The sequence below is a fragment of the Otolemur garnettii genome, unplaced genomic scaffold (genome assembly GCF_000181295.1).
Source record: "Otolemur garnettii isolate 467f Iridium unplaced genomic scaffold, OtoGar3 scaffold00067, whole genome shotgun sequence".
NCBI classification, from domain to species: domain Eukaryota; kingdom Metazoa; phylum Chordata; class Mammalia; order Primates; family Galagidae; genus Otolemur; species Otolemur garnettii.
Window position 1 is genome coordinate 688,642 of NW_003852462.1, and position 12,505 is coordinate 701,146.

General features: G+C 43.5%; 1 protein-coding gene across 1 annotated transcript in view; it reads right to left on the minus strand.

Annotated features, from left to right (window-relative positions):
• The window catches only part of GNB1 (G protein subunit beta 1), a 70,281-nt gene that overhangs the window by 33,015 nt on the left and 24,761 nt on the right, over nucleotides 1–12,505 (minus strand). Inside the window, exon 2 of the mRNA XM_003793202.3 lies at nucleotides 8,712–8,760. The gene's annotated coding sequence lies outside the window, so the exon portion shown is untranslated. The remainder of the gene's footprint in view (nucleotides 1–8,711; nucleotides 8,761–12,505) is intronic.

The following is a 12,505-nucleotide window of genomic DNA, read 5'->3' on the forward strand; positions in this document are numbered from 1 at the left end:
AGGCAGGAGACTCGCTTGAGCCCAGGAGTTGGAGGTTGCTGTGAGCTGTGATGCCATGGCACTCTACCCAGGGGGACAGCTGGAGGCTCCTGTCTAAAAAAAAAAAAAAAAACAAAAACCCACAAACAAACAAACAAACAAAAAAACCTGTTTGGCTAAGTGTGGTAGCTCATGCCTATAATCCCAGTACTCTGGGAGGCCAAGGCAGAAGGATCCCTCAAGCTCAGGAGTTCAAGACCAGACTAGGTAAAAGCAAGAGCTCATCTCTACTGAAAAATATAGAAAAATGGGTGGCGCCTGTGGCTCAGTGGGTAGGGCCCTGTCCCCAGACAAACTGCAACAAAAAATAACTAGGTGTTGTGGCGGGAGCCTGTAGTCCTAGCTACTTGGGAGGCTGAGGCAAGAAGATGGCCTAAGACCAGAAGTTGGAGGTTGCTGTGAGCTGTGATGCCATAGCGCTCTACTGAGGGTGATAAAGTGAGACTCTGTCTCAAAAAAGTATATATATATTTAATTATATATTTGTATATTTATATATAATTTTTCTAATCCCAATATACTGGGAGGCCAAGGCAGGAGGGTCCCTCAAGCTCAGGAGTTCAAGACCAGCCTAGGCAATAGCAAGAGCTCGTCTCTGCTAAAAATTATAAAAAAATGGGTGGTGTAGGTAAAATTAGCTAGGTACTGTGGTGGGCGCCTATAGTGCTCAATCCTCAGGAGCTGAGCCAGGAGAACTACTTGAGCATAGGAATTCAAGTCCAATCTAGACAGCATAGTAAGACCCTGTCTCTAATTTTAAAAAGGATGTGGGAGGGGCCACATTTCTATTTCTATTAATAGAAATAGACATTTTGACAATGCAATATGACTCCTCCTATAAGATATTCTTTAATCTATACATAGACTAAAGAGAAGAGAAGCCTACTGTCAGACTTTAAAAATTTTTTAAATTACGTTCCATAGTGTCTGTGTTCAAGGTGTATTTTCTAAAATAAAATCTAAAACGGTTTGTTGTAGATGAGACCTTTTCTGATCAGGACCATCTTTATGCATGGTGGGTACACACCAGAGAACAGGGCGCTGGGCACCATGTGCTAATGGACACTGACCCGGCCTGACAGGGTGGGAAAGCAGGAATGGGACAACATCACCCTACTGTTATCTCTGGACAGCAAGGGTTTGCAAGTGTAAAGAGAGGGAAGCAATCGATTTCCTGGTTCCATCCCTAGTTGCTCTTTAGTTCACCTTTACTGTGGAGATAGTGAAGGAAACAAATGTACACTGGCCGATGTGTAAAGAGTGACACTTCTGTGAACATGAAAAGGACAGACGCTCAAACCAACTCGAGCATAAGCTGTCTTTTTTCTAGGATCCAGAAGTTTGGACAGTGCTTGGTTTCGGAAAAAGACAAAGGAATGGGAGGAAACTTTAATTCTTCTTGTTACCCTTTATATATAGTTTGCAAATCACCTCCCAACCCCCAGAAAGGTAACAGAAATATTTATATAGGCCCTAGAACTAAGGAGCATTTAAAATTTTTTTCTCTTTACTTTTTGGTTTAAAAAAAATACAGTTAATATTATCTTTTAAAGTGACAGGATAGACTATATCACTAAGAACAATAGCAAAGACAATGTAATAATTTGGAAAAATGAACACACACTACATAAAAAATGAATTGCATATACTAATTTTACCTTATTTTAGAAGAAAAAATACTTTAAAAAAGACATTTTAAAAGACTAATAGCATTTTACTAGAATTATTTGCCATATTTTTCTACTCAATTCCCAAATACTAGTAAGGAAACTTCCTCTAGAGATTACAAAATATATATTTAAAAAGTATCACTTACATTTAATTGCTTCAGCTTTTCTCTTCACTGTCCTTAGTCCCCCCAAACCTTCTAGAAAACCCCCACCATCAGGTCTGCCTGGCCTGGCTCCTCTCCCTAGTGCCAGCGTCATGGCTAAGCTCCCCTGTGCTGACTCTGGCACTTACAGCCTAATCCACTAAGACGGACCCTGCTGAGGTCTCAGGTCTGTTCCTCATGACCCACATCTGCCCCTGAGCTTTTATTTGGAACTTCTGCTCAGGAAATACTTCTCATACAAATTTAAATAACCTACAAGCAAGTATGTTAAGTGATCAGCCCTTGTATCTTTGTGAGTCAAATGTTAATATAATTTTTAAGTTAAGAGTATTTCATACCTGGTGTGAGACATTTCTTGCACTATTATTATTTTTAGACAGAGTCTCACTTTGTCACCCTTGGTAGAGTGCTGAAACATGATAGCTCACAGCAACTTCAAACTCTTAGGCTTAAGCAATTCTCTTGCCTCAGTCTCCCAAGTAGCTGGGACTACAGGCACTGGCCAGAACGACTATTTTTAGAGACCAGGTCTCACTCTGTCTCAGGCTGGTCAAGAATCTGTGAGCTCAGGCAATTCACCCGCTTCAGCCTCCCAGAGTGCTGGGATTACAGGCATGAGCCACCGCACTCAGCCCTATATTTCTTGCATGACAAAGGCAACAGAACCCTGCCACTCACGCCCTGGGAGGTCTGGAAGGGCATGGTGCCTCTGAGGCCCCACAGCTGTTTCACAGTCACTAACAACACTCAGGTTGCAATTCTGCTCAGGGAAAAAGGGATGCAGGTATGGAAAAATAATTTCAACTTCTGGTTCTCCAACATAGAATGGATTTTCACCAACTCACTTTCCGATCTGGTCTGCTTACTGCCAAACAGTAATGGTATTATCTACATCACAGAGTTAAAATGGAAATTAAGTGAGACAACCCATCTGAAAGTGCTCTGTCAGCCTTTCAGTGATTAAACTGTGAAGTGTCCCTTTCAACAGTGCAACCTCAAGGACAATGGGTGCCAGTCACCAGAACACACACTTGTGATCTCCCTCCTAAGCAGCAGGGCAATCCTGAGTCACCTGGTCATCAGCAGACTGGGACACCCTTGGGCCTGCAGTACAGTGCTGCCCAGGGTAGAGTAGCATCTCTGAAACTTTCTAAGTCAAAACCAGCACCCTCGAGCCTCAACAATCTTATACCAGAGCAGGAATTTGGATCAGCCACACAGTACACCGCTCACCTCCAAGAATAAACAGCATTTTGAGAGAACACTTTCCATGAGGAATTTAAACCACTTTCATCAGCTCTTCTATTTTTCTTTTATTCCTAAAACCAAGTTAATCTCCAAAATTAAGAGTGCAAATCTAAAGGGCAACAAAGAGCACTCAGGCCCTCCCTTCCTTGCTTCAGAAACTGGTCCTAACAATCCCATAAATAACAAAGGGCAGTAGGACAAAAACACCATGATCAATAAAGGACATTATTGCCAAAGCAGGAGAAGGGATAGGCGCCACAGACACTCTCCCAACAAAGCTTATCCAGAGTCACCTCTGTGTTGGGCAGTCAGAGTTACAGAAGGTGACACAGGCTGGACTCTACAAGGTGAAGCATGCCAAAAAGGGTACCACTTAAGGGGTGGACGTCAGATGGAGAAAAAGAATATTGTCCTTGTTTGAGATTCTATTTTCTACAATGGCAGCAGTGTTCAAAATCACACCTTCAAGATCTTACCAGTCCCTATGAAGTAGTTTTATCAAAAAACCCAATCAGGGCTCGGCGCCTGTGGCTCAAGTGACTAAGGTGCCAGCCACATACACCTAAGGTGGCGGGTTCAAATTCAACCTGGGGCTGCCAAACAACAATCATGGCTACAACCAAAAAACAGCCAGGCGTTGTGGCAGGCACCTGTGGTCCCAGCTACTTGGGAGGTAGACGCAGGAGACTCACTTGAGCCCGGGAGTTGGAGGTTGCTGTGAGCTGTGATGCCATGGTACTCTACCCAGGGCAACAGCTTAAGGCTTTGTCTAAAAAAAAAATTAATAAAAAATTTAAAAAACCAAATAAATATAATAAATGAATAAATACAAACAACACCTTCAAACATGTTCAGGTCAAATAGAAAGACCCAATTCAATTATTTCAAAGCCAAACTTTATACATAATTGATGGAATCTTATGAAATGAAGGACCTTCCAGAAGGAAGATCTATTGGGGAAGGTAGTAGGAAAATTGGAAATCACATAGCATGTACAACAGGGGAGGCTAAACTCCAAATGCCTTCGTCTTTTTGCCTGTTTCTTTTTTAGACGGAATCTTGTTCTGCTGTCTGAGAAGCACAGTGCCATCATTGTAGCTTAAACTCCCAGACTCAGGCAATCCTTCTGCCTCAGCCTTCCAAGTGACTGGGACCAGAAGCTCGCCACCACTCTCAGTTGATTCTTTTATTTTTTTTGTAAAGATGGGGTCTGGCCTGTGCTCAGGCTGGTCTCAAACTCCTGGACTTAAGCAATCCCCCACCCCCCTCAGCTTTCTAAAATGCTGGGATTATAAGCATGGGCCACCTCGCCTGGCCTCAAGCACCTTTGTTATAGGCTCCTATATATAAATCTTCTAGTTTTGTTGGATGGGAGACGCTAATGCTTGCCATGCCATTTGCACTCCAATATGTAAAAATCATCTTTGTTTTCATATTAGCTTCCTGTAAACTACGATGAACACTATTTTTCTTCTCCCTACCCCAAAAAGTGTTTTTATTGGTATTTATCAGCCTGGTCTACCTAAGCAGGACCAAAGGTATCAGATGACCCTGCTGGCCAGAGGCAATGTGACATTTTGTGGTTGGAAAGTCTTAAGTTCAAGGTTCTAATCCTGATGCTTTCACCAGGTGGCCTATATGTCTCCTAACCTCTTTCTGCATCAGTTTTTGTCTGGAAGGGGAGACACTAGTAATCCTCACTGCCAGTACTATGAGGATTCAATCATAATCTGCAGAGACCCTTAGAACCATGACTCACACACTATTAACACTAAGGGGTGGCACCTGTGGCTAAGTGAGTAGGGCGCTGGCCCCATATACTGAGAGTGGCGGGTTCAAACCTGGCCCCAGCCAAACTGAAGCAAAATAAAAATAGCTGGGCATTGTGGTGGATGCCTACTTTAGTCCCAGCCTACTTGGGAGGCTGAGGCAAGAGAATGGCCGAAGCCCAAGAGCTGGAGGTTGCTGTGAGCTGTGACACCACAGCTTTCTACTGAGGGCAACAAAGTGAGACCCTGTCTCTTAAAGAAAAGGAAGGCTCGGCGCCTGTGGCTCAAGTGGCTAAGGCGCCAGCCACATACACCTAAGGTGGTGGGTTCAAATCCAGCCTGGGCCGGCCAAAACAACAATGACGGCTGCAACCAAAAAACAGCTGGGCACTGTGGCAGGCACCTGTGGTCCCAGCTACTTGGGAGGCAGAGGCAGGAGACTTGCTTGAGCCAGGTGTGGGAGGTTGCTGTGAGCTGTGATGCCACAGTACTCTACCCAGGGGGATAGCTTGAGGCTCTGTCTCAAAAAAAAAAGAAAGAAAGAAAGAAAAAAAAGAAAAGAAACACTTACTAAATACAATATGGGGCTGGGTGCCCATAGCTCAATGGTTAGAACGCCGGCCCCAGGCACCGGGGGTGGCGGGTTCAAACCCAGCCAGGGCCTACTTACAAAATTAATACAATACGTTATATAAGCACTTATAGAATTTTTAGCCTGAGAGAATTTAAGAAATGATTAGAAAACTACCTCCATCCTTCACCCTGTCAGGCTTTCTACCCAGAATCATTGGAATAGGCCCTTTTGCAGAAATAAGAACTACAGGTGAGAGTGGCAACCAGTGTAATATAGGAATTCCTCAGGTAGATGTGAGAACTTATGTTGCATTCTGTTTGGTTTTTCAAACAACTTTATTAAGACGTGACATACAATGAGCATGTGTAATTTGATCTGTTCTGATGTACATGTGCACCCATGAAATCACCATCACAAGTGAGATAACAGATCTGTCCACCCACCCCTAGTCCTGTGTGCTTGCACTGCCCTTCCCTGCACCTGCTCCCACCGCAGGCAAACACTGATCTGTTTTCTATCACTATACATTGGTCTGAATTTTCTATAAACTTGTATACATGTATTCACACAGTGTGTACTTCCCAGCAGCCTGGCTCCTCTCAGAGTGACACCCTGAGAGTCAGTCATGCTATCTAAGTCAATGTCTTCATGTGGACACCTGCATCTGGTTCCCTTGTATAGACATCTAGGAGAGGAACAGTTTGATCCTAACTGTAGGTGGCATTTTAAGAAAATTCCAGGGACTGGGTGCAGTGGCTCATGCCTGTAATCCCAGCACTCTGGGAGGACAAGTGGGCAGATCGCGTGAGGCTCACAAGTTTGAGACCAGCCTCAGCCAGAGAGAGACATCATCTCTAAAAATAGCCAGGTGTTGTGGAGGGCACCTATAATCCCAGCTTATTGGGAGGCTGAGGCAAGAAAATTGCTTGAGCCCAAGAGTCTGAGGTTGCTGTGAGCTATGACGCTATAGCACTCTACCAGGATTGACAAAGTGAGATTGTCTCTTAAAAAAAAAAAAAGGAAGGGAAAAAAAAAAAAACACGGAGAGGGGAGGGGAGGGGAGGGGAGGGGAGAGGAGAGGGGAGGAAAAAAAAGAGGCTCAGTGCCCGTAGCATAGTGGTTATGGTGCCAGCCACATACACCGAGGGTGGCGAGTTCAACCTGGCTCAGGCCGGCTAAACAACTGCAACAACAACAAAAAATAGCTGAGTGTTGTGGTACCTGTAGTCCCGGCTGCTTGGGGGGCTGAGGCAGGAGAATCACTTGAATCTAGGAGTTAGAGGTTGCTGTGAGCTGTGACACCACAGTATTCTACTAAAGGTGACATAGTGAGACTCTGTCAAAAATGAAAGGAGGGAGGGAGGAAGGAAAATGCCAAACTCTTTTCATAATCATTGTGGCCTTTTCACATTCCCGAAATTCCCATCAGCAGTCCAGAGAGAGTTCTTGGTCTTCACACCCTGCTAACTGTCCCACCTTCCTAACAGAAGAATAAAGGCACTTCCTCAGGGTTCCGACATGTAATTCCTCCAATGTGTAATTCCCCATGCTGAAGACTGTGTTCATCTTTCCATATGCCTCTAGATGCTCTCTGGCAAAGTGTCTGCTTAAGTCACTTGCTTTTTTTTTTTTTTTAGACTGGTTACTCATTTTCTTAATACTGAGTTTTTGAGAATTATTTACATATTCTAAATATAAATCGTCTAAAAGATGTGATTTGTAAATATTTTCTGCCAATCTATGACTTGTTGTTCATCCTTTGTCTTTCAAGAGCATAAGTTTTTAATTTTGATCAAGTCTAATTTATAAATGTTTTACCTTTTATTTTTTCCTTCCTGTAGAGACAAGAGTCTTACTTCATCGCCCTCAGTAGAATGCCATGGCATCACACTGCTCACAGCAACCTCCAACTCCTGGGCTTAGGTGATTCTCTTGCCTCAGCCTCCCGAGTAGCTGGGACTACAGGCGCCCACCACAATGCCCAGCTATTTTTTTTTGTTGCAGTTCGGCCAGGCTTAAATCCACCACCCTCAGTATATGTGGCCAGTGCCCTACCCACTGAGGCACAGGCGCCACCAAATGTTTTCCTTTATATATTGTGCTTTTGATGTCACATCTAAAAACAACTTTGCTTAACCCCAAAACCTCAACAATTTTTGTTCTCTTTTTGAAGTTTTTCTAACTAGAGATTTATATTTTGGTCTATGGCCCATTATGGTTAAATTCTGTGCATGGGGCTCAGCACTTGTGGCACAGTGATTACAGCACCAGCCACATACACTGAGGTGGGGGTTCAAACCTTAGCTAAGCCTGGCCCTGTGGCCCTGGCTTAGCTAAGCAACAATGACAACTGCAACAAAAAAAATAGCCAGGCGTTGTGGTGGGTGCCTGTGGTCCCAGCTACTTGGGAGGCTAAGGCAAGAGAATCACTTGGGCCCAAGAGTTTGAGGCTGCTATGAGCTGTGGAGCCACAGTACCCTACCAAGGGAACTATAGTGGGGACTTTGTCTTTAAAAAAAAAAAAAAAAAATTCTGTGCATGTTATTAAGTCCACCTTTTGTACACAGACATCCAATTGTTCCAGCACCCAACTGTTCTTTCAATTTAGTTTTACTCTTCAATTTAAAGTCATTTTCTACTTTGAAGAGTTGCAAAACTAATACAAGGCAGCTGTACACCTTTACCTAGATTTGCCAACCACTGACATCGAACATGTGCTTTATTACTTCCTCTTTATACAAACATGTCACTTGAACCATGTTCCCCCTTTGTCTATACCATATACTGGTATTTCAACTCAGATTTGATTTGAAAATAAAGGAATTCTCCTGTTTTCTAATGAAAAAGGTTGGAAATGCTGCTCTTACCCAGAATATAAATAATAATCACTTGGGACTTTTAGCCTTCTTGCTGAATATTAAATAGAAGATATTTAAGAAAACATCCTTTGGGGTGGCACAGGCTCCATATGTCAAGGGTGGTGGGGTTGAACCCAGCCCTAGCCAAACTGCAACAAAAAAATAGCCGGGTGTTCTGGTGGGCACCTGTAGTTCCAGCTACTTGGGAGGCTGAGGCAGGAAAATCACCTAAGCCCAGGAGTTAGAGGTTGCTGTGAGCTGTGATGCTATAGCACTCTGCCGAGGGCAATAAAGTAAGACTCTGTCTCCAAAAAAAAAAAAAAAAGAAAAAGAAGAAATTTATATATTATATTTTAAGAACCACTGAGAATCAATTATATCAAAATTACCTTAATTCAGAAGTACTTCTGGTCTGGTCTTCAATACATGTAAATTTGTCTGTAACAAACAGAAAAGGCTACATTTACATTGCATTCAAGTTGTGAAGAAAACATTCCATTTTGCTAGTAATTACATTTTAAGCAAAAGTACATATAAATCTATTGCTTCCCTTTTACTATTTCTTCCCCAAAATTGCTTTACTGTAGCATTGTTTTTCAGTGTGAATAAAACAAATCTGATCAATTTCTTTTTAAAGAAGCCTTAGAAATGCCCCAGGGAAAATACCTTGAATTAAACTGATAAGCATGGGAGGTAGGGTCAGAATTCTATTACTAGGAAAATCACAGTAACAATTAAAAAAAAATCACTGCAATTTAATTAATTTCTAAGATTACTCTAACCCAGACTTATCCCATTTGGCATGTAAATGTAAAGGACTTCATCTGAACTTCAAGGAAGCCACCAGCTGTTTTCTGAGACCTCCTTGTCTCCTCCTGCTGTCACATACAGTCCAGGGCCTGCCCTGGGCTCCAAGAAAACAGTCTGGAGTGGAGACAAAGATCTCAAGGGAGGCTCTAAGCTGTTGACATTTCTCAGCTGGAACAAGATACATTTAATTCTAGTTTTCTCCTAAGTATCTGTATTTACTTTCCAAGAAATTAAACTCTCGTTAAGACCACCCGTAAGATTCATAGCTACCACCTGCCTGCTGGTTCAAGTCCCTGCAAATCTGTAGACCATGTCAAGCTGAATCATCTCTTATTTGAACTGTGAATTCTAATTTAATTGATAAAGTAGTTTAATTTTGGAATAATGCTGCTCATGTACTAGCAAGCACATATTTTGGGGGCAGTAAAAGGAGGAAGGAAAACTGCAGTTCCTTGAGATGTGAAACACAGAAACACTACACAACCTAGCAATCTGGACTCAGCACACGCACACATCATGTGCACAATAGCAGCATTCAGTAGCCAGGAAAGAAGACGGCCCAAATGATTCACTGATGCATGATTGGCTGAACAAAACATGGTGTGTACAGAAAGACAGACACAGAGAACATTCCTCAGCCACATGAAGAGGAAGAGACACCGGCACACACTGCAATATAGACAAGTTCCACCACCAGCTAAGAGAAAGGGCCCCCACCCACGTAGAGTGCCCAGAATAGTTGAGTCCACAGAGACAGGGTGCAGTGGTTGCCAGCAGCAAGCAGGAGTGTGCACGGATGTGATGAGCAACTACTGCACAGGCAGAAGTTCCCTTTGGGGTGATACAAATGTTGTGAAATGAGGTAGATGCTTGCACAACACTGTGGCTGTGCTAGCTGCTGCTGAGCTGTTCTCTAAAGTGAATTAATTTTTATGTTATGTGAATTTCACCTTTAAAAAAGGGCACAAAGCCAGGGAACACAGGAGTTAACCAGTGAGTGCAAACTACCACCACCTTCACAAAGCCCTGCAGCAAGGAGGGTCCTAGCACACACCCACTGCACCACCAAGTTTTCCGGGGAGAGGTCTTAGTCTCAGCACCACTGCCATTTCAGGTAGGATCATTCTGAGGGGGTGGCTTTCTGGGGGCAACATGGTGCTCGGCACCACCCTGGCCGCTACCCTCTGGGTGACAGTGGCACTCCCTGCCCCAGCTGTAACCACCACCAGATATCCCATGAGGGGCAATATCAGCCCCAGTTGGGAACTTGTTAAAGTTATTGTCACAATTATCCTATTGTCACAATCATCCCATCTCTAATTATAAATTTTCCCAGGAATGTTCCATGTCAAGAATCAAGCAGAAAAAGAAAAAACAGCCAGAAAAAGTTCATCATCGTTTGCTCTATTTTAAATGTTTCGACGACCTTGTGGCTCAAGTCCTGACTCACATGGCCATGGTTACAGTGGAAGCAGGGATGCTGAAAGCACATCAAAGTTTTCTGTGGACTCCAGGTACCTCTGCCTGGTTTCACACAGAGTTGTCTGGCCTCGTTTCTGGCTAAAAACAAACCCCAAATGTGGACTCTCTTTCTGACTACAGAAAGCAGCACTAACTGTAAGACTGCTGGCCCCACAATAACATGACCCTAAACAAGTAGTACCATCTTTAAAGAAAATCAGGAAACTGAGGCTGGGAGGCGGAGGCGGGGGAATCACTGGAACCTAGGAGTTTGAGGTTACTGACCAAAGCTTACATTTTGCTTTTTTTTGGAGATACAGTCTCATTTTGTCACCCTGGGTACAGTGCTGTGTTCATAGCTCAACTCCTGGGCTCAAGTAATCCTCTTGCCTCAGCCTCCTAAGTAGCTGGGACCCCACCATGCCTGGTTAGTTTTCTATTTTTAGTAGAGGTTCGTCTGAAATTTCTGAGCTGAATCCATCCACCGGGGTCTCCTAGAGTGCTGGGATTATAGGTGTGAGCCACTGCACCCAGCCAGAGTTTTACATTTTACCAATGCCACTATACCTATGAGAAGTAAAAGGTGGGAGGGTAAGATGTCGCTTCAGACCTTCAGGAGCTGATAATACTAGACTGTTTGAGCCAGCAGACTGAGGTACCTGGATTCCACAGAAAAGGGGGACAAGCACACCCTGACATATGGGAGGGAGACCATCCCGACAGAGGCTAGCCTCAACAGGCACCAGGGGTCAGTACTTGCTGAATCTTTATTTCATATTTGTGGAGAGGAAATCCTCAGGAAAACTGGGGGAAATTGTAAGAAATTAAGGAAAGAAAGATACAGACATAAATTTCAAGGAAACGGTTAAATGATTTACAGACCCATTTTTAATCAAAATTTATATTTAAAATAAAATTCAAATCACAGATTTAAAGGATTAAGTACAAATTTATTATCAATTTTATGAATCAACCAAGTCAGTCTCCAAAAAAACCCATCCCACACCACAGCTTTTAGGCTCTGCCTGGTGGGGCAGTGACCTGCTGTGAGCTCAAGTACTGCTGTCCTGTCTTGTCTAGGCTAGGAAAGTCAGCCTGTGCACACTTGTAGCACAAAGAAAGAAAGCTTCTAGCCCACACTTTGCATACCACACTACTCTTCCCAGCACTCCCACCATTTCAGGTTGCCTCTGGCTGCATCTCAAATGCTGGCCTTTGAAATCTACTTAATGTAAATGTGAAGGACTTCATCTGCAGTCCTTTAGCTTTATTTTAAAGCTACCTATGGGTCAAATTCCCTGAACACCCCATTCATTCAACAAATGCTTCTGAGTTAATAAACATAAGTTAGTATGACAGAAGCTGAAAACAGTCAACAAAAGCAGACATAGTTACCCACCCACGAGTCTTATAGCCCAGCAGAGGCTTTACAAGTTCAACTAAAATCAAGAAGGGCTAGTGTCATGTGGGCCCATGTGATCTGAGTAAAACCCTGGAAATACATGAGAACGTCCAGAACAGGACTCTTGAGACTCAAGAAGGAAAAGGTGAAGCAGAAAATGCAGGCAAGACACAATCAGACTAGGTTCTCTTGACACCGCAGGGAAAGCACGACAGCCGAGAGCAGAGAGGCCACTTAGAGAGAGGAACTGTAGTGGGTTTCAGAGCTCACTTGGCGACGTGCAGGATAGCAGGGTAGTCTGTTTTCAGAGCTGGGTATTTCGTGGTTGTATTCAGTAAAATCCTTAGGGGATTTCCTAGACTGGATTACTATGTGAAAGATTAGGTGCCTTTTTAAGGATCTTTTTCTTTTTTCTGAGACAGGAGCCTCAAGCTGTCCCCCTGGGTAGAGTGCTGTGGCATCACAGCTCACAGCAACCTCCCACTCCTGGGCTCAAGTGAGTCTCCTGAC